Source organism: Megachile rotundata, chromosome 3, assembly GCF_050947335.1.
Source record: "Megachile rotundata isolate GNS110a chromosome 3, iyMegRotu1, whole genome shotgun sequence".
Lineage (NCBI taxonomy): Eukaryota > Metazoa > Arthropoda > Insecta > Hymenoptera > Megachilidae > Megachile > Megachile rotundata.
In genome coordinates this window covers 18,442,038-18,465,337 of record NC_134985.1, presented here as the reverse complement: position 1 = coordinate 18,465,337, position 23,300 = coordinate 18,442,038, and the positions used below count along the sequence as shown (strand labels likewise).

At 43.8% G+C, this 23,300-nt stretch overlaps 2 long non-coding RNA genes across 6 annotated transcripts in view; one reads left to right on the top strand and one right to left on the bottom strand.

Annotated features, from left to right (window-relative positions):
* The window catches only part of LOC105663212 (uncharacterized), a 241,852-nt gene extending 235,921 nt beyond the window's left edge, over positions 1-5,931 (bottom strand). For all 5 annotated transcript variants that reach the window (XR_013037653.1, XR_013037652.1, XR_013037650.1 and 2 more), the window contains exons 1-3: positions 5,794-5,931; positions 5,620-5,722; positions 620-682 (exon numbers count right to left, since the gene is read on the bottom strand). This is a non-coding gene — a long non-coding RNA (uncharacterized LOC105663212). The remainder of the gene's footprint in view (positions 1-619; positions 683-5,619; positions 5,723-5,793) is intronic.
* Positions 5,932-6,079: 148 nt separating this feature from the next.
* Positions 6,080-9,620, top strand: LOC143264139 (uncharacterized). The gene is made up of 3 exons (XR_013037655.1): positions 6,080-6,399; positions 7,383-7,536; positions 7,907-9,620. It is a non-coding gene; the product is annotated as an uncharacterized LOC143264139 (long non-coding RNA).
* Positions 9,621-23,300: the final 13,680 nt, after the last annotated feature.

The window sequence follows — 23,300 nt, the reverse complement described above, 5'->3', positions numbered from 1 at the left end:
TGCGTGTCGAAGGTAAATTACAAGTTTCTCTTTTTAATTTCGAGTGCAACGTAGATTACAGGTGAAGATACAAAGGGTCTACCATCATTTGGAGAACCTAGCCACCTTTTATATTCGATATCGTAACATAACTCGTAAAATTATTATACGGGTAATTAAAAAGTTAAGATCACCGGTACGAGCGCTGTTACTGCAAGTATTTCGATCGTACATCGAATAGACAAATTACCGTTTAAAATAAAATCGGCGTACGAGCCGGTGCCAAATCGCGAACTACCGCTGACAAATACGGCCTGAGGACGTTTCGTAAAAGACACTCTCTCGATTTATCATTCAACGTTCCACAGCCGTGTAGGTACGCGTGTTCGTGAGATTTCGCGAGCGTCTTTCTAATCAGCTCGCAATGTATGTACTCGCCCGCGCAAAGAGTCTTTATTACCGGCAGGCTCGTTAGCCTCTCGTTTTGATCCTTTCTGACAGACTGTTTATTAATAGCTTCAACTAGCTTCTGGTACAGCCACCGGATGACATTTTTGCCATGATCGTTTACCGAGTTCTCGTTTCGTTACGATGTCGGACACACGAGGTACAGATATACACACAGAGAGAACAGTCTTACCTTTAGAATAGTTGGCAGGTGACGGTTGAGCGGCATCCAAGATCGTGTTGAAACCAGTCGTGCCTGTAAAGCAACGACTTGTATTAATAGTCTATTAAAGTAACAAGGTTGCGAGATATTAGTGGAACAGGTCAATCGGTATAGGAAATACCACATTCCCGATGAAATTCAGACGATACGGGAAGCAGCTGATACTTTCGATAAAAATTAGATAGAAACGTGATAAAAGGGAGCTGAAGTTTAGATGCACTGCGAGAATTAGAGAGTGGAGGTTATTGACCTTATATGGAAGCACCTGTGCATTTCATGTTACAGAGATCTTAGAAAGCATACTGGTACGAATTAATGTATTATACACAACAATTATACTTTTTACATTTCTGTAGGACCGAAGCTTAATCAGCAGTTTTCTGTGACGATTTTCTGCATGCCTCGTAAGAAGTTGGCGCAATCCCATGGCTCGATTCAAATTACGTCCAGCCCGGCTCGCAAAGTTCCTCGCAATCCTGTATGATCGCGACGTGTCCGCCATAGCAGCTTAGCGTGGAGCTTGCCCGCATTTCCGGCGGGAACACGAGGCAGAAGTATGTAGCATAGGAACGAAAACGTTGACGAGGTGACCGAGGGACAGGGTGGTCGCGGGTTAATAATAATTCGCGGCCGGGTTGCCGGTGTTCGGATAAGATAACAGGAAAGGCTGTTGGTAATAGGTGGGTAGGTACTCGTCGATGAGTTAAACATAGAGGCGGCGAAGGGAAAAGGGTGGAGAGAAGCAAGGTAGAGAAAGAGCCGCGGAAAGAGGGTAGGAGAGAGGTGGGTCGCGAAATGGAGAGCGCGAGAAGAACGGAAGAGCGAACGTGGAGAGAGAACTAGGCGTGTGCGCGGCGTAGAACATACGCTTCATTAACGGATCATCTCGTGTTAATATCTACTTTATCCTAGGGCTGACCGTATCAGCTCTGGCCAGGCGCACGGATACCAACAGGACGCGGGGCAGGCCTGCAATCTACCCTATCTCGTTGGCGCATCATCGTCCACAGCTACACCCAGTGCCGTACCGAGAGAGAACTACCACCGGGTCTTCCCCTCCGGGACCGATTCGACCTCCGCCTCGATTCTCTTTCCACCTCGTTCTCTCTCCTCTCTCTGCGCCGCGCCTCTTCTTCTCTTCTGTTTCACCGGTAGAAACGCGTCGAACCATCGGCGACACTTTATACTCCCACGATCGCCGCGCGCGCACACGGATTTCCTCATTAACGCGCGACTATGTCGCCGGGGATCGATAACGAAACTTCACCGGTGGCGATCGACGCGGTAGGTGGTAAGGTTGCGTGTAATTGGACATTTTCGTCCGGACGCTATCTATCGCGCGCAGAACCGTGATTGCCGTGCCGGTTGTTCAAGCCCTTTGCTGCGATTCACGCTGCCATCGTTTCTTATTAACTGCCAAGAAAATGCGACCGGATTAAGAGCGGACAAGTGCACGCTACGTCGCGAGTGGGCAGGGAACGGGCAGGTCGGCGAGGTCGGAAAAGCGTATAAGACTGTTGCGATGATACTATGTAGTATAAGAATGTTGGGGTGATACGTGGATCGAAAGAGAAATAAATCGTCAAAAGAGAAACCACTTTAATCAAGATGTTTAACTAGATTCAGGATGACATTAGTCACCCCAAGAAAATTATCCGTATGTACTCCATACAGGGTAATAAACTCGCATCGAATTCAGCGATTCATAGGGTGCAACATGTGTCCCCGACAGTGATCGAGTGTACGAGTAGTTTCGGGTATCGTAGAACGGATACCACCGCAGTGTCTAATTGTTTGGTAACTATAAGACAAACGCGGGAATCTAAAATTGAAACACGTTAGAACGAGCATCGAGCGAAAAGGTAGCCAGGAAGAGGTGCAGATACATGGGGTTGAAGTTACGAGCGCCACGGGGTTGTGCGCGCCCGGCGACTCGTATAACATCGTAATCGCAACGACGGTAATAACGTCTCGTAAAGTCTTTTTACATAATCAGCATTACTCACAATTTAGAGGCGGAATGGGCCACCGAGAAGATAGCGTTACCACCACCGTTTGGTAACTCGTAGGGGTGGCTTGCGGCCTCGTAACACCGACTACCAACCCCTCTCTTCCATACGCGGCTTCCGAGCCCGATGACGAAGTGGGCACAACCACGTGCTCGTGGATACGCTACCATCGCGGAGAAGGGGGTGGGTCTGGTTAGACAAACGAGCCCCTTGTGGGGTGTTTCAAAGGATATCCTACCAACCGAGCGTATCGTCGGTGCCTGGCCATTGCCTTGCAGGATGTGTAATAGTATGTACGTACTCGCGTAATATTAGAGTACCCTAGCAGTTTATCTGCCCGCTTATTCGACGAGGGAAATGATTAGCGAGAGTTACTTCTGTTATTCGTTTAGGGTTCACGGTGATAATACGTTCCACGTTTATTGAATACAAATGCAGAGCTATATTCTATGCTTTATAGGAATTGAATTGCCTCAGAATTTTGTTTAAAATTCTTAATTGTTATTTTATTTTGTTTAAAGTTTAACTCTTCTGTTAGTCGAATTGCGTCGTCAATTTATGGCCAGGCGCTGTATCGCCATCGTATTTGCATAAGAAAAATTTTACTATAATGTATGCGAATTTGGCATAGAAATGAGAATGTAAACGAGAATGATGAATGCAAATACTTGGCAAAAAGGGAACGCGTATTATCTCTAGCGATGAGGTAACACGGTATCAAGTCTATGTAAAGCCAGGTTTTCAACGATGCCTTTATGCAACTTCTAGCTTGTCCGTTCATTAGTTCCTCGTGTTTCCCGGGTTTACTCGCCAGTAATTACGAATAAGAAATAATTACGGTGGATCATATTCATTATCACTTGAATTTCGTTCTTTTATATCCTGGTAAACGTGTTACACGCGAAAGGGAAGGAGAGCATCGTTGGCCCCTGCAGCTTGGCACTTTATATAACCCAGAACGTGTAATGGTATGTAGGTATTCCGTAATATTACAAGGCGCTTGCAGTTTCTATGCCGTTAGGTTGGCGAGGGGAAATGACGAGCGAGAGTTACCTCCATTACACATTCAATTTGACTACGAGCTCGTGCCCGTGTTAGAACCTCCTTCGACGGTGTCTAGCATCCTATATTCAAATATTTTCCACGAATTGCCTTTGAATTATTCGCGTTATCTCTGGAACGAAAAAATTTTCTTTGCAGAGGCTGATACAAAGCCTGCAAAAATATGTAGCTTTTTTTCGGCATTGTTAAAAATTTGCGTCGAAGCAAATACTTTGACGTATGACGGAGTCAAGCGTCATAATTATCTTGTTAGTAAATATTAGGAGATTATTGGGTTAGAACTAGTAAACAAACCAAATTTCCCTGTCGTCAAATAAAACGTCCCAATGACCCGTAGCCACTAATGCGAGTAAAGGTCGATTAACATACTTAACTTCTCAAGCCAACCGAGCATCTCGAAGTTCCGGTAAACACTCGGCAAAAGGTATCGGTGGCGATCGAACGTGACGAAACGGGGGATTCAAAGTATGTACAAGCAAGCGAAAACGAGGCAACAAGAGAAAGAAATAACGAAAGGAGGGTAGCGATGGTGGTGGTAATAGTGGTAGTAGTAGGTAGATCCATGGAGTTCTCTAGGAGAATGTTTGTCTTGGAAACGATGTAGGAGAGCGGAGGCTAAGTCCAGGAAGTGGGACTGGACGACAGAGGAGAGCAAACCGGAGGTAGGGGTAAGTTGGCCGAGGTGGTAGTCAGCTGCTGGCAGTCTAGTCCATCCGTCCATCCGTCTGTCCTGGCTTGGTCGGTCGTGGTCCGTTACAGCCAGACACAAACCCCACCGCCTTTCGAGGTCGGAGGTGGATACACGCTTTTCTACTTAGCGAACGGGCACCCCCAAGGGGGTTGAAGGCCGAGACCCACCCTAATTGCGTCCGAGAGACCGGACAAAGCGCGACTCGTGTATGTGTGCGCGCGAGCGACCTCACCGTCGGAGGTGGAGGAGCAGCACGGTGCAAGGAGAAGAAGGGTGGAGATGGTTATGTCCGGTGCCAGCCGTTCAGTTCCGGTTCCCACCTCTTGTCCGTCGGCGTACTGCCCTCTGGCGGTCGACACGCTGTACTACAAAGTTTGGCGGACTGAATAAACTTGGCGGCCGACCCTCGGAGAACTTGGAAAAACCGGACAAGCCGGGAGTAGAAAAGCCTCGCTACGGAAATAAAGGGAACCGAGGACGAACCGACGCGTCTGATACTTCGATGCTCTTTTGAGACACCCTACCACGTCCCCTTCCGCGTCGCGGGCCTGTTTATTCGACGGTCAAAAGTAAAGTTCCCTTGATACCTCGTATTAATGCTCGATACTTTCCGCCTTTTACAAACCGGAGAAAAGTCCACCCCACCGACCTTTCTCAGCTTTTTCAAGACAAGTTCCCCTCTACTCTTCGACTGGAGATGGGTCAATCCGAGACGTACGTAATGACGCTTCTGCTAAAATTTAACTTTTACCAACTGTCTGTTGCATGCGAAGCCTTAAATTTCATAACAAGTATGCACACGATATTTGCTCAGCATGGCATTAAATGTTAAACAAATAGCATCCAAAAGTATAAATACATACAGGTACAGGTACATACACAGTACCTGTGCATACAGTAGTGTACAATTAAAAAAAAGAAAATAACAAATGTATTAACTCTTCACTGTATAGTATTGCATAATAATGTACAGTATTGCAATATAAAATAACACGATATAAAATTCTTATATTTCGAATAAGGTTAAATGATGCAACATGGCTCATACAATCTTAAGTACCCATAATTGCCGTCGATAATTAGTCGAATTTAGGACAAACATAAATATATAATATTACGTCCAATTATAATAGAAGGCCGAATCAAATATGCGCACAAATTGCACGTCGCAAATAAATCTTATAGGTTAACCTACGATTAATACATACCTCATAAGCTGTAATTTTCATACAAAGAAAACATCACGAATTCTTCCTGCATCAAACAGCGACATAAAATGACTGTTTCAAACATGTGCTTTACATTCGCCACCTACATTATACGTTACATCAATTGACCGATTCATCTCAATTTCTGGGCGAGTAAAATTGAACTGACCTTACCTTTGGCATTACGCGTAATTCGTATACAAGAGAGAGGTCTTCTACTCTGTCATTTACAAGCTCGTACAATTTGCTGTTATGCCAGTCGAAGAGCGATTCGACGAAGCGGGGAAGGTGTCGTAAAATGGCAATCGCAAGAAGACCCCCGGTGTACGAGAGAATAGAAGGTGGACGTTGAGTAGAGCGCGGCAACGGCGACGATCGCGTTCGCAACGCCACCTGGAGCCAAAGGAAAATTCGATAGAGGCGGAGTTCGAGGTGCGGCTTTCTCGCACGCTCCTCCCATAAGTTCGAGAGCAGACTGCAGCACAGTCGTCGAGCGGCGCCAATGTATCTCAGAAGCTTATACGACGATACGCATACACCGTGGCGCACCCTAGCGACGCATGCGTCAAACGAACCGGCATACTATTCCACTGACAGCAGCCGAAACTCGCGGACCTATCGTTCTTTCGTGCCGTTTTATTCTCGGTTTCTTTTCATTTCGACAATTTATTATGAGCGAACGGACTTCGATTATCGATTCGACGGGCAGAATGCCGACATTCGGATGCCGGATGTTGTCCGATCACCACGGGATATCGAGCTACTACACAAGATGAACATGTAGGTATTGGATTGTTCCTTATGATTGTGAATAAATAGTAATTGAAATACGTATACATACGAGTCGTTTATTGCTGAACTTAAAATAAATTCCCGCAATTTGGGTGATCGCTAATTGCGATTGAATGTACTTTCAAAGTCTACCAACAAACACTAGCGTTTTGTACGCAATTCAGATCAGTAAATGACTGATTGCGTTCGGTATATAACAAAGCGACACCAGCGCGATCAGTGAAAGATTTACAAAACATGGTTTCATTCACTCTGTTAGGATCACCCGAATGATTGTTTCCTGACACAATCACTTCGTTTACATATCCATTAAATTCTTTAATTTCCATTAAAGAATTCAAGTCCTTATTTCCGTAAAAGTCTTACACATATTTCGTAAATTTAAACCGCAATCGACGCGTCATTCACCGTCCAACAATAAACAACCACACACAGCTAATATTTTTAATGCTATAAGCATTACATAAATACGCAAAATAATCGCGCGGTGCTTGAAAATAAATTTACATCCGCGAAAAAAACAGAGGAAAAGCAATGGTTATGTTTTTTTTTTTAATGTAAATATGTCGCAAATTACCAGATTGTTACCGTACATTTTTTCAATTTGCCACATTTTTTCCAGGCCATTCATGTGTCAAAACAATTGGCAAATATAAAAACGAAATTTAATTGGTCGAACGATGAAAACACTCTGTTTCAAATGAAACGAATTAATACGCTCGAAATTACGTGTTGTTGATACACGCATGGCGAAACAGCGTATTCAAGCGTTCGTTTTTTCCCCAATGCTGTTTACACCAGCATTGTTTTTACGAGTGCTTAATTATACCGTTGCAACGAATGCATCGTGAACGGAGTAATATATATTCGCTAGATTAACGTTATTATCGCGTAAAATTTCTGCCTTGATTTTCCACAATACCGGTACCGATCCTTTACCCGTGTCTTACATTTTCCACTTATAAACACAGTTAAGAACGTCTACCAAGATAGATGCCTGCTGCCACCTGCAACTTAATCACGCTAATTAAGGACCTCGCCATCTTAGCCTATTATTCATCTTTCCCTGAGCTCTCCCTTAATTCTTGCTGGATTCCGTTCAGCTACTGGATTAAGCAACATTATGTATGTACCGCCTACCATTATATTATTATCAATTTCCTCTTCTCCTCAATTTAAAAATTTCCAAATTTTGCGATACGAAAATTGAGAAATTTAGACTGTTCAAATTTTACAAATTTCGACATTCAAAAATTTGTTAAATTGGAACGTCGAAAATTTATAAACAACGATCCAAAAAATGTAGAATATATACATGTAAAATGTCAAACGTAAAATGAAGAAATTTAACAATCTAGGAAATTTCAGAAACCTAAGAAATTGGAATAGCAAAAATTTAGAAATTTTCCATTATCCTAAAACTTAAGTACATTCCTAAGTTTCTAACCTTAATATTTAATTGAATCTTACAATCTATAAAATGATGAATTTACAGCTTTGGAGGATGCAGTAATTTTGAGGCAACCAGTACAAGTCCTAGCGTATATCCCGGTTCAAGGGCTAATATCTACTCGCGCCGACCGCGAACACACTTTTAAGATGGCAATAAACGCAACATGCTCATATAACTACGGATTCTTCGTCTCCAGTGTTTCTCCTCCGACTCGACGTACTCATGCCGCTCCTTCTCCTTTGTACGGAACAGACGCTCAGCAAAGTTAGGCGAATGAAAAAAGTTGGCGGGAGCCCTCAAGGGAGCTCGCCTCCGAGTAGTTAGCAGACTTCGGAATAATCTTCATTGAAAAAGTTTGTCTAAACCTTAGAACGGGTACGGCCTGTGTGCTTGGCCGGATATGAAGCGACCAAGGCAACTTGTGAGGATCTTCACTGGGGAAACGCGACAACTTAACCTTCTATTAGGTCATTCCATAAGTGACGTCACTTATTTTTTATAAATAACATATCGTTCTGAATTTTTTGATCGGATAATAGTTGTGTAAGAATATACAGAGAGCTATGCATAGAATGTAGTCAGAAAATGGAAAAATGAATTTCGAAAGGTTTGAAAGCGAAGGTTTTGGTTTTTGTCGGTGAACACAGCTGCACCATTTAGCCTAATCTCTAAATCCACTGTACGACATGCAATCTGAAGCAACACTCTGCGACTAATACATATCACGGTTGAGTTTGAAGAGGCTCGTTTTTCGGAGGGTGATTTTTCGGTTAAGTTCGTTCGTATCCTACCTTCAGGTAGAAATACATCTCACCTGAAGTTTCCGTTCCTTTCGGCGAGAGCAAAGGGAAATTCCGCTCCACTTATGGACACAGACCCTCGTAAACAAATACGATTTTTGGTGAAAAGCGTGACCCGAAATACTGATTTTTGCATCTGCTTGGTCCAACCACAGGTAGATGTACAAGGCGAATACGAAGATGTACAATTTAATCGTTCATAATCTATAATTTATTTTCTAAGGAAGATTTAGTATTAATCTTGATCGAGTACAAGAGGCGTGTTGCACCTGCAAGAGAGAGACAGTTGTTTTTTAATTGAAAAATAACCCGGCCAACAGGTTAATCAAAAACCGATCTTTCAGTTGAACGTTGAAAATCAAGCTGAATGATCGATGCCTTTAAAGTCCATGCACAATCGGTCACGCTTCCGTCTCGTTAGAACGAACGATTGCCTGAGACAAATAACTCCAGAGTGATTGACAGGCTTTATATGAAATTTCGAGTGGCTGACTAATAGCTAAAACACGATACACGGCCCTGCATGCATCAGCGACCGCGTGCATTCACATCTGCTACCACGTTAATGAGAGAGTGGTTAAGTACTCGCTTCGATCTTGCGAAAGTCAAGGTCGTAAACAGTGCAAACACCCCACGATCGATATATATATAGAACAGAATATTTGTTCGTGTGTTTGCAATTAACATTTAAACCCTTTGAGCAATTTATAACGACACAGATAAAAATACCTAAGAACTAAGATTTTGTAAATTTGTTGGAAAGGAACTAGAATTTATTTACAAAATGCCTAAGTGGAGGCAGGGGGCATAAAACTTACGACATTTAATAATTTGGTTGACGCCACGAACATCTGCCGCTCGCTCGACAACCCTTTGCGACTCCCTCCACCTTCTCCCACCCCATCACGGTATTGTTTAATTAATCATGTTGTATTAATAAAAGCTTGCCTAATTGAATTCGCTGATTTCACACCGTTAATACGAGTTTCATTTAAATTGAATGAAGTATCGTTCTACCTCTCCTGCCTACGACTCCCAACTACCCCTATTTTGTCCACCCTTCTTCGCCATCTCCCACTGTACCCTGCCATCGTCGCCTTGAAACCGGAGCCACCCTCAAATCGTTCTTTTTCTCTCGCTGTTTTATTGATCTTCATTCCCTCCGGCTACAGTCCTCTAAAACGGTTTACTAAAAGGTAACCTATTTTTCATTGCCTCTACGACTGGCATACCGAACGATTTCTCTTCAACTTTGAACCGTTCACCGAGCTAAATCATTATTCCGGTCGGATATCGAGACACGGTGTTGTTATAACGCTTGGTTTCACCGGAACCTGATATCACGCTGCTTATTGAACTGTTTTGCTGGGGCTAAATCTTTGCGGGGTACAGTAGATTCTCGTTATATTGCCGGTTGCACGGACATCGTGCATCGTTGCGTGTTAAGACTGTCACGCGTTCTATCATCGCATACCGAGATCACCGTGCATCAGAGTCATCGTTCTATTGCCAGCCGAGTGATAAAAGCCATATAGCGAGCGTCGATCGATAAACAACCGCTATTGTGTTCAATCGTTTACCCGATTCCATTGATACATTTGATGGATGCACAAAAAAGCACGCGCGTGATAAGAGCCATATAATGAGAGTCGATCAATAAACAACCGCTATTGTATTCGAGCGCTTATTCAATTCCATTGATACGCTTCGTAGATCCACGAAAAAGAACAATCTCCATTCATCAGCCGGAAACGGGCATTTTATCTAACAGTACGCGACGCGCGACGGCAAGTCTCCCTCAATTACGGTCAATTATCGATCCCACGTCCATTGAAGACGCGTACGCGGCAAGATCGCGATCCCCCTGGAGCGTGATAGAAGACACGCCATCTTTCCAAGGAAACTTCCGATCGTGGCGATTTATCGCTCGTTAACCTCCACGGAGAAGCAGTCGGACTCTCGTTCTCTCTACCAGCGGCGAGCATAATGACCGTGAAAGGAATGCGTGCATTCAGGCGTCAGCATCTCGGCGCCTCGTAATTGGTCCGTCATTCTTGGCCGCGTCAAAATACACGCTCGATTCAAAGTGGACGCGGTACAAAAGGTAGATCGCGAGCCCCTGAAGAACCTGATTAGCGTCGCGTGGATCTCTCGATCGTTCGAAGCTCCTGAAAGGTGGGGACAGGCCCGGAGGAGGTAGGGAGACGGTGTTGCTACGATCTCCTCGGAGCTACGACGTTTGACGTTCATTCAGGGTAACCTTTCGAGGCAGCCTCTTTTCAACGGCAGAATAAGGCGGCCAATGGGCCGTGACGCGAGCACCGTAGATAATTGAACGTTTCAGTGGCTGGCTGCCACAAGTAATAACGGTATACATACACGCATACACCTGATTACGGGCCTTGCCGAGGGTGCGCGGTTAGAGCCTGACGCACCTTCTCTCGTCCAAACATCTTCATTATCCGACTTTTCGAAGAGGGGCTGATTTTCGTCGGGAAAATACCGAGATCGATTGATTTCGATTGACTTTGAGTGCTACTACCTGGTTGCGTGTCGAATCACTACGTGTCAATGCTACATTCATTAACCCTTTGCACTCGAAGATAATTTTACTGTTTGCAAACAGCAACTTTAAAATATTAATTAAAATGTTAAATGACTTCTTTTGAAGTTATTATTTCTCTACTAATAATTTCCACTGTTGTCTATTTCACTGTGTTTATACATCACATAAGCACTATTATAGAATTAATTAAATAATGCTTCTTTTAAATTATATTAAATCGAATGGCGCCTAAGAGGCGCCTCTCGAGCGCAAAGCGTTAACAAGCTGTAAATACTTTTCATTCTACCTAAATCTCTTTCTCTGATTTTTCTGAATGTGAATATAGTATTAACCCCTTGCATTATTTTGACGAGTCTGACTCGTGACTCACTCGTACTTCGATCGTGATCAATTTTATTCGAATTTTTAATACATTTCAATTTGGAGTTCAAGTCCGATTGTACTTTGCATAGTCAACGATTGCATAATAACATATTGACATAACATTTTTAATTTTTTTGTCCATTTTAATATTATAACTGTATTTAGTCAGTTCAGACTGACACACCTGACAAATAAATCATAGTGGAAGGGGTTAAACCTATCTCGATTCTCGTCAAAAGATTCTATTCTTTGAAACACAGGGGTTGTTTATCGAACTCGTACGCGCGTAAAAGCGTTCGGTCGAACGCGCCTACGTGATTTTCCGTAATTTGCAGAATTATGCAAACCTAGAGATGGAAATTGGACGCGACAAACGCGGTGCTAATGGAAATGAAATAACGTTCGAATGTCGGAGGTAAGTCGAAAAAGGGGATTTTCCACGCAGCGGTACTGTATGTAGGTATTTGAAACGCGGTCGAACGCATTCGCGATGCGCTGCAGCATGATTACGGCGTCGCATTTATATCCGGAGCAGGGCTGTCACAGCCACTCCCGGACTTTGTCTCCGCGCCGTTGCAAATAACAGCGCCGCTGCACACACATTCCGAATATTGGCAATCGGGGGCATCGCATTTAATTTGGCCTCCCGGCGTCCACAGGAAACGACAAACATTTTGTTCAAACATTTGACAAACACTCGTTGCCCCGGTCGGGCTCGTTCCACCGTCTGCCTGGTCCGAAACAACTCTGTCGCTTTGGCAAACAACAGCGAAACCGAGACGCCCGGCGAAAAAGAGGGAAAGAGACGGGGATGCTTGTTTTGCTACTATCCGCGCGCCGAAGTTCGTTGGGCTGCATACCTTGGGGCGTTCGTTCGCTTCGTCGATCTCTTTGTCACGCTCTTTCCACCCTTTCCCTTAACCTCTTTTCCCTCTTTTCCATTTATCGCCCATTCTTTTACCCGATTCTCCACGCGGTTATTGCATAAGGCTTCTCTTACACATGCTAGCGTTGCACGAGTGTTTAACAGCTGTACAAGATGGTTACCTTCGTTAAAGCTTGACCATAAAATAAGACCTTCATAAAATTCATTTTGTTTCTTAAATAATATATCGCAATAAAAATGTCTGAATTCCAGAATTCCAAAATCCTACTTCCTGTAGTACTTTCGACTAATTAAAACATTTATTAACGAAACAATATTTACAATATTTAATTAATCCTTCAAGAAATTACACGCATGTCTTTAACAGTTCGAGGATAACATAAGATTGGTTATAAATTAAATGAACATTCACGGCATTCATGCGTTTTTCAACGAACACTCGTCACCACTTGCAACCCTCATTCACTCTGTTCACAGTTCAATTATAAACTTATATAATTCGGGATAATTATGAACATTAACGGGTCATACAATTAATAAAGGACCAACAAATGCCTACATTCGAAAGTTTCTAATTTTTAAAATATCAAATGCGAATGTTATAAAGTCTAGCGAATGAGGTAAGGTATCGCAGCGTATCTGGATCCTTACGTTCGCGCCTCTCAGGTAAGGAGTGGAAGGTTAATTCCCGAGGTCGAGATGTTCTTTCGAGAAAGCAAATAGTCGACCGTCCAATTTTCGCAGCAGTACCATGGACGAGAAAAGAGTGGCGCAACACCGCGTGTAAGGAGGGAAAGAGTAAGAAGTAGTAGAAAGGTCGGCGAGTAGAGACGAGGCGAGACGAGGTGAAAAGCATTGGTAGCGTGTAAACATGTTTTTAACAGATCGATCCGAGCCCCGGTTTCGGTATCCACCTCCTGACAGTCAAACAGTCGCGTTCCAGGTTCCTGAGTGACAGTCCGCCTTATCCTTGACAAGCTAATACCAAGCTACGTCGGTGAGCACAATAAAAGTAAGGGAAGAGAGGGGCTTTAGAGTTTCGCGGACCGACCTGGTCTGGCTGTCCCGTTCTCTCCGCCTCGTCTTTCTGACAGGGACGTGTTAATCAAAATGTTAGACAAGCCACTTACACGGGCATCGTGACGTTCCCATTTAGCCCGGAGGATACGGCCTGCCCCTTTCGTTCGTGCACCGGGATTTCGTGAGTGACGGAAAGATAACGTCGCGGACGCCTGCTAATTAATAGTTATTACGCGGGAACGATCATCGTCTATTTCGCGGAGAGACGTCCAGGCGGAGCTCGTGCTGCGGGCACGCATGGGTATCTTTTCGCTCGCCGGGTCAACTCGTTGGCCCGTGCTCGTCGTCCGAGGTACTTTATCGCGCGTAATCGATCTACAGCTGTGCTTCTTAAATTTTAATTCTCGTGCCCGCAGGATCGAACTCGATCGCGAATTCAGATACGAGGTACATGGAATCGTTTCGTATATGGAACGTACGTTTACCGTTTTACTCGGGCAGGGTGTACTGTTATGTCACGAGGGAAATAAAAGCGATAGTCCCGAGGTAATACGAAAAGTTAATACCGATTAAATAACATAGATATTTAGAGTAATATTCTCTTCTGAATGTGAAGAATTTTATAAACACGTTGTATGATAATTATAGTAGCGCAAGTTAATAAAGATAGAGCTGCACCCTTAAAGGTGCAGGGTCCCAGATTGCATATCGATTATGCGGGAAAATGGATAAATTGCGCAGCCGTTTATCTCTTTACTTATCGAATGACTGTCGTAATTTTGCGATCATGCCACGAGCAACGGCACCAATCGTTGAATCACGAACGGAATGTTGGTTCGGTTGTCTGGGAACGATCGTCTTATTCGTATTCCAGCGGTGAATCGATCCTCGAAAAAAATCCTAGAAGTCGATCGACCGTCCTGGAGAAGCAATTACCGGTGGTACGGTGCAAAATATCGCGCCGTGGACTTCATTTAATATCAAACTCGCTTCCTCGAGATGTCAGTTCGACGGATCGTAACTGCGTGCCGTAATTGCGTTGGTTCATTGGTATTCTTGGCCGGACACAGACCAGGTTTTATATTTCTTTGCGTCGAATTATCATACGCTCGCCTCTCGCTCTCGACCGGATTAAATTTTAAACTCTGGACCGGTACTTGTTCACGGTTCGTGTTAATAGATCGTATATTCGTCCTCCAACTACGAATAAAGTATTCGCGAATTTACCTTCGGGAATGTCTACAGCTCAGTTTGCTACAACGGCGGAGAAAATTTGTGAATATTAAGACTTGCTTCAGAAGCGATTTCTGTGCTAAACATTCGGTACAGTGGACTATCGATATATTGGAGTAGAAAGGAACTGTGCGATGTAACTTCTGACGAATTTCACACATGATAGACTTAACACGTGGTGTTAAGTCCAACACGTAGTAAATCCAACACGTGGTACACCCAATAATACATCGAATAAAAAAGTCTACATAAAGTGAAATTAATTTAACCATCGATAGTGGCAATATAACGAAATCTACTGTACAACAAACTCTTTATTATCCTCGATAAATGATTAGACAACTGGTTAGCACAGTACTAAAGTTCGGTGTACATTGGTATAATAAATAAGCTACCTTGTTTGTACAGCTAATTTGAGAAACAGTTACTGACTCGATGCAAACCAAATACACATAACGCTTGTACGACTACTGAATAATATCGAATGTGAGAAAACGGACTAACTAATTGGCCAATAACCAATGTAACTTGCTATGCGAGTGGAAACCCTGTTTAAGATCAACGAAGTGTACTCTAGGAATTTATAGTAATATAGTCTACGATTTATTTTATAGATGTAAAGTACTCTTGATCGCCGGTGAACGACTGCCAAGACCAGCTCCCTGTTCGCATCTTGTCACACGATATTTTTCCTTTGCTCGAGTGAACCAGTTTAACGCAACAACTTCCGCTCATGGAATATCAATTTTTCACTGGTAACCAGTCTTTCCAACAGGTGCAAATTGATCGATGACATTCTCCGGCGTTATTTTCATTAGCATTATAATTCTTGTCCAACAACCTTATCCTCTTCCCATGCTTTTGAATTATAAACTTATCATTCTAATTTCATTATATTTTTCAACATTTTCTTTCCATTAAGATTTTACATCTTGATTATTATTAGGTTTTATTTTATCAGGTTTATTGTTTATTTGTGGAGTTAATAAAGAAATGAGAAGCGTAGTTGAAATTTTGTGACCTGCCAAAGTCGAGCAAGTGACGCACGCTCGACAAATGGTCGTCGACTATTTTCAGGCCGAGTTCTCGCTGCTGTCGGGGCAAATAAGCACGGATTACAATCGAGGGTTCGAGGGGTTACTTATGCAACGCGAACGGCCCGATGGAGGAAGAAGAACGGCCACGACGCGGGCCTGAGGGAGTAAAGAAGGAAGAAGAGGGGTAGGCTCGACCAAATTCATGCCCTCTTAGAATACAACCCTTGTGCGGAAGGGTCGCGGGCCACCCTATATTACTTACGTAGCTCCCTTTTATGTACGCAGAGTCCCGCGTATAATACTCCTTTCTGGCTATAAGGCACTGCACGGATGAACGGGGGTGGCGGTGCCTCGTTGGATCGGTCTCTTCTCAAATTACCCATCGTTTAGAACTCGTTTTCACCCGTGAGCGCGAGTGCATACAAATATGTATGCTGATCGGGGCACGGGAAGCTCGAGGGGAGTGAAAATTAGCGTCGTGTCGGTTTTTAGCTTTCCATCCTACTCTGATGATGGACACATCTTTTTCACCCTTATTACACATTTATTACATTTATGCAATGGAGGAATTTTTTCAAATTGTTAAAGTCAGATATTCTTAATTTTTTAAGTCCAAGTTTCCAAATCTTGCAATCTCCAAATCCTCGCATAAAACGAATTAATTCTAGCGAGTACATTTAATGTACTATAGTCCATTAATATACATTCGTATTCAAAGTAGACAACGTTGAACGTGGTCGATCGCTATCCTGTTTGGTTTCGTAGCCTAGCAAAGTCGCTTGTTTCCTATCGGTTGCTTCGAATCATACGACGGAAGTCAGTCGATTGATCGGTGCAATAACACGATACGAATATAAATCAATAGTCATGATGGTATACAGAGCTTGTTCGCGGAAAAGACGAGAACGCGACCTCTGGGTGTGGCTCGAGAAAAAAGCCGATGGATCGTAAAATGATTAATTGGATGAGTGGCGAAGACGCGAGTTCTGTTTGCCGGACGGATAGTAAAAGTCTGTTTGCACCATTTCGAAATGGACCAGGAACGTGATCTCGAACTGACTCTGCTTTTAAGACGCTTAATTCGATCGTCCTCCATGAGCAATGCGTATCCTGACCAGAACGCCCGGGTAGATGGACTCTAGGTCCTGAACACACGTCGTAAAAACGTTTACGCGAACCTGGCTATCGGCCACGATCGTAAATGACTCATAATACGCACGGCAGAAATCGTAGAGTCGAAAGTGCTCGTTTCTGAAAGTGGTTCCATTCGAGGGCGACCAACACCCTCGACTTTTACTCGCGCCAACGATCTCGGTAACTTTAGCTCGTTTCAAGACGTTAAGGGTTGATCGCGTGTACAGTTTATCGATATTCATCGAAGCCTGTAGTACAATCGTTTGCTGGTTCAAACGGTTTAGCTTTGTTATGCACGAATTTTATATTGGTTTTACACTCGTCGCTCGATATCATTTTGTAGGAAGTTAGCATGTCGCTACCTAGTTGTCAAATATTTGGTTGAAAAGTACGCAAATATCGTGAACGAAAAGTTTGGCCTGTAACATGTAAAATGGCATGTAAATGGACTAGTAACAAGTTTGCTCTGACTGTACAAAAATACTGTGTGATTATTCAGCCTTTGAAACTGATCTTTTACAATTAGGATTATAAATCGGTAGTGTTATGCCTGACGTAGCTCCTGTAGGTGAATCTCACAGTCTATAAGGATCATGATCTACAATCTCCATGTATGGATTAAAAGCTTATTTTGTAAAAATAAAGATCTGAAGAGAACGTCAGGTTACGGGTGTAGGTACTGTGAATTATGGTCGTAAAGTTATAAGACAAAAACTCGCGATATTTTTGCTAGAAATCTAGATCGAATCGCGTTAAGATAGATGTAAAACTCTTGACGGAGAATCCTTAAATTCTTAATACCGTGGAACACGATGACGAATAATGTAGAACGGTAGGAAACGAGGATCCTTAGAGCCGCAGACGCAATTTCTCCGGCGGAACAGCTGATGAGAGTTCCCTGCAGCAGCCTGAAAGCCTGGTGGCTCTCTTTATCCGGTCGTTGTCGACGTCGTCGTCGGTAGCTAGACGCGGGATATCAAATATTCAAGATTTCGCCGATGGCGTCAGCCACGCCTGTCACAGCTCGCGTTACACAGGTTTCCATCCCTCTGGCTGCCAGCCATTTAGCTGATTTAGCGACTGCGAGCGTGGAACACCCTCCACTTTTCCGGCTCTCGGCGTGTTCCGCGTGCCGTGACACGCGAATCGAATTTGTCAAAGATGCCGTCTTTGCCTACTTATACCGTCGCCTCTTTTCCCTTCTTCCGATCGTTCTCGTCCCGCGTACTTCTTCGAGCGTTCTCCTCGACTTCGAGTCGTGGAATCCGAAGAATAAAGCAGCTGTCGACGACGTACACTCGTCGGGACGCTGAACCGTCGACTTCTCGACGGCCTACCACGGATAACACGCGCGGGAAAAGAAGGGGGAAGTTCATTACCGTCGGACACGTAAAGCATCTTCGCGGAAAGAAGGTGCGCGTGTCTGGTTACCGATGCGCACTTCGTCGAACGAGATTTTTAATCTTCTCTCGCGACGAACTTCTCGCAGCGTTACTTCGCAACTGTTATCCGTTCTCCGAGAGGCTCGATTTTTCTCCGAAATTAACTTCGACTCATCGAAACACGTTCCTCCCGATTCCTCGCGAACGCTGCACCGGTCAGATCACTCGTCACCGGACGTTCATCCGATTATATCGCTCAGCCGATCGAGAAATCCTTCGTACGTTAATCTGTGGTCTGCCAAGTTATCCCGTGGACAGGTTCCCTGGAAGCCGTTTCTCGCCGAATCGGGTCATTATTGGACGCGTATTTCCGAGCGTGTCGCGATTAAAACAATTTATACGCGTCTAATGTCCAGAAGAATCCGCGATAACGAGGATGTAAGTTCTGGAGGAACGATCCGTATTCACGATTTCACGGATATCGGAGATTACACCGAACTGGTTATTCAATTTATAAGCGGTGGCTAGACGATTTTACGGACGTAATATGATTGTCATTGACGGCTGACGCGAATGCAAATTTCTTAATGCGCCGGTATTTTTGGCCGACCGGTGTATACTTCGATAACAAAACAATTTTACCGTTCTAATTTCGGAACTGTTTTCCTCGTTCCATGTTCCAGTCTTACTAATAAATTAAACGGTTTATCCTCTTATACACAGACAGATGTATATTCTCCAGCCGTCACTGTTCATTCAGAACGTGTATAGCTGTACTATTTTCAGATTAATACGGGTTAAACATAGTCCGCTTTTATGGAATCCAATTAATGTATTTTATTTTCCGCAACCGGTTGTCTATCATAAATTATCCAATCCTTTTGTCGGGTTCAGAATATACTCGGCAATATTTAGCAGCGTTAATTGTCTCTATCGTATGAGGTCTTCCGTTCGCGAAACTACCATTCGATATAGATTCGTCTCCGCGTCACGAGGATTCTGGTGGGGTCGAGCGAAGTACCGAAACTACGTATACGTTCGATAATCGAGAGCGATACGAAAGCAGAAGAGGTAGAACGGTGGACAGAGACAAATAGTCAGAGGTGAACGCGAAACGAGCGTGTTCGTGAAAAGTACGAAATCGTCGGTTGATAATGGGCGCAGTTTATCAGGGCCCTCCTCTCCTCGCAGTCCACCGATCCTGACCAAGTAAAATCCGCCCACAGTTTTCCGCGTAGAGCATCCGCGCGACTGCACGACCGGCGAGGGGCACAGGGTGCGTTTTCATTGTACGCGCGGGCTGCAAACAATAATCATGACACGCCGGATTGGCCCGGCAATGACAATGGAATTGATGATATATCGATTGGCGAGCCCGACGACACCGTATAATTGTTTTACAACGGCGTCGATAGAGAACCGTGTGCGGCTACGCGAACAGAGCTACCCGCGGGATGTATGCACGCCTACGCGCACCCTTTTCAACGATCCTGGCCAAAAAACAGAGACAGAGAGCTCGGAGAATACCAGGCACGATGTACGAGAGAAAAGAGAGACGGAAGGGGCCGGGGTTACGCGATCATTCGCGAATAATTATTATTGTCCGAACCTGTTGTTTACGAGATATGCGCTACGCGACGCGGAACGATCGTGTGAGAATCGAAAACGAAGCTGGGAATCGCGTTTTCGATGCAGCTACGAACAACAGATGCTTCGCGAACGTAAATATTCCCGTCGATCGTTGTCTTCTGTTTTCACGGTTAATATCTGACCCCTTCTTCGCTTTCGCGTATGCTTCGTCGCTGGGTATTATCGTATCGTGGTTATACTCTCCGTCGCGATATAGCGAGGTCATAAATTTGTTGGGATACGAGCTTCAATGCAAATCGCGTGAAATGTTAGTGTCTTTTATTCATTTATCGATACTCGTCTGTTTTGTACTGACAAAAATTGGTGCACAGAGAATGAATCGTACATCCATTGCTATTATATAATAGTAACAACCAGTGATTCGTCAATCGTGTCCAAACAATATCACCAATATAATTGCACACGTTAACTACCGTAATTTCGCAATCTTTCCTAGTTAATCTCGTAACTCTACAAACGCACATAAAGTACCCCTTACAAATTTGCAACAGTCTCGTTCCATAAGGGAAGAAATCCCTTCTCGAAGGCGGCCGTCAACGTATGCACGTAAAACAGCCCGTGAAATAATCCGGGGTTCGTAAGCAGCGTGTCACATGCGAGCGCTTTGTTGCGGAGCGGATGTGTTGGCTTCGCTAAGAACAGGTGGTGCCCTAAAGGGCGGGAGGAAGAGATTTGTAGTTTCATTAGGCAGCGGCTGCTGCTTATGACACCGGGACCCGGTTGTCTACAACCACTTACATCGCTACTTACCTGCGTCGTAAGTAACCTTCTTACTCTCTCTATCCCGTTGAATTCAACGAGGGTTTGCGAGCAGTAAACGCGCGCGCGGGAGGAGCGCAAAAACTCTCGGCTAGAGCCTACGTAAGAGCTGTTCGCAGAGATGCTGGACAATTAGCATCGTTTCCTACCGTTTAAGGATCAGTAACGGCCGGGTACAGGTTGTACCGGTGCACTGGCTTTAATTAACGAGCTCCTCATTACGCGATCTGTGACGAGGAAACTGGTTCTACACGAGTAATACGCGTAGTGGGACTAATTCGTTACGATTTCGAATATGTGGCTCGATTTACTTCGTTTTGGACAATTGCACCTTTGTGACTGAACAATATTATGAAGGCTAACTTAACACTGAAACTACCAAATGACTCCACAAGTTTCTTATTGAAAGGTATACATTTTTTGGAAGTACATTTCTTGAAGTCATAATTGACTTTCATCAAGATAAAGAATAAATGTGTGTACTAATTTATGTTTCATCGTTTGTTTATTTAATTTTTAACTTGACACTAAAACTACCAAATGACCGCTCCACAAGTTTCTTAGTAAAAGGTATACATTTTGTTGAAGTACATTTCTTGAAGTCATAATTGACTTTCATCAAAATAAAGAATAAATGTTTGTACTAATTTATGTTTCATCGTTTGTTTATTTAATTTTTAACTTGACACTAAAACTACCAAATGACCGCTCCATAAGTTTCTTATTAAAAGGTATACATTTTGTTGAAGTACATTTCTTGAAGTCATAATTGATTTTCATCAAAATAAAGAATAAATGTGTGTACTAATTTATGTTTCATCGTTTGTTTATTTAATTTTTAACTTGACACTAAAACTACCAAATGACCGCTCCACAAGTTTCTTAGTAAAAGGTATACATTTTGTTGAAGTACATTTCTTGAAGTCATAATTGATTTTCATCAAGATAAAGAATAAATGTTTGTACTAATGTATGTTTCATTGTATGTTCACTTAATTTTTAACCTCATTTTTAATTTCAAATTAAGTACGCATGCTGGTAGGTTTAGTGTTAAAGTTCATAATTCTCCAGATCATTCGGATTAAAAATTGAAACATTTCTCGTATACAAGAAAGCTTATTTGATAAGCTAAAACGCGAGCAAAGTTTCATTCTCGATGCTCCCTGATGGTACAGATCAATTTCGAAGATCCTGTTAGATCCTGAAAAAATGGCGCAGATCGAAAGTTTCCAGCTCGCCATGGACCGCAAAATTGGCTTTCCACGATCCAGTTCGAAAGTTGCCTCGATCAAAAGGAACCACCGGGGTCAGGCGAGGGCGAAGAAGAGATTTTAAAGAAGTTGACGAAATTGCGCGACGATCCCGTGGAAACGACATTCTGCTCGCGTGTTCCAGCCACCTGAGTACCGAACCGTCGAGAAACTTTTGATGCCGGTGTCACGTACCTACGACTTCGATTCCGCATTCATGCGTTCGCACGAAAAAAGATGCAGATGGCGTTCGCATAATACGTGACGTGGAAAGGGCAGCTGCACAGAGATCCACCGATTTTGCGGAACGATCTGAATAAATACAGGTCCTGCCTCTTCTCACGCGTCACGGAACTCGAACCGCTAGTTTCTATTGTGTAGTTTCCTTGTCCAATTAGCTGTCCATCTAATCCGCCTACGATGCTACTTTCAAGGTTTGATCTGAGTATTCGATGTTGGGTGTGGATAGATTCTTTGGTGTCGATAGTTTACTTGTACTGGTATTGCCGCGAGTTAAATAGCTGGGAATAGGTATTTTGGATGTGAATACTAGTACTTGAAAATTTTAGAGTTAAGGAAAGTGTAGAAAGGTAAAAACGCACAACCTCTTACGCACTCCACGGTTTCCACTCCCGAATTTATGGCGAGATCGATATTTATGGAGTCGAAGCGGTTTCGGTTAAACGACCCACCCTGTAGCTTCTCATCGATAATGCCAGGTCATTTACCAGAAACGGTGGTCATAAATACGGAATCCGCGCTGGATCTCGCGACACGGCGAACAGCATCGCGTCATTAAAATCCAAGGCTCCTAATCGATCGAGCAACGACATATGTGTTACATCCATTTGGACCGCGTCACGCGCGTATCATTATTCCTTCGTTTTTTTTCATCGAGAACGTGTCTCGGACTCTGATCCGCGGATTTCACCGAGTGACGCAACTCGAAACCGACGAAACATCCCCCAAGCAAGTCATAAGCAACCCCCGTAACATCCCGCTTCGTTCTAACACGCGTCGTATCGACTCGACAGAAGTGTCGGACGTGTTTCTGACCGAAGGCGCCGTAATTACGGGTATCTTTTATAGGCAGGAAAGAGATATTTATACAGCCGACGTACGGGATGATCGAGGAGGGCCTCTTCTCGAGAATGACGGGACCTTTTTTCTATCCCCGGAGAATCGGTCGGTCAGGGACTGGGATTCGCCGTTGTTCCCTTTGGCTTCCTTCTTAACCACGTTATTTCGTTCCTGGCCGGAGCTGCCCGCTAAATTAAGCGACCATTCAACGGAATTCGAAGCTGAGAATGTTTCCTGACTTGTTTGCTTAAACGCACACTCCAATCGATGAATCCA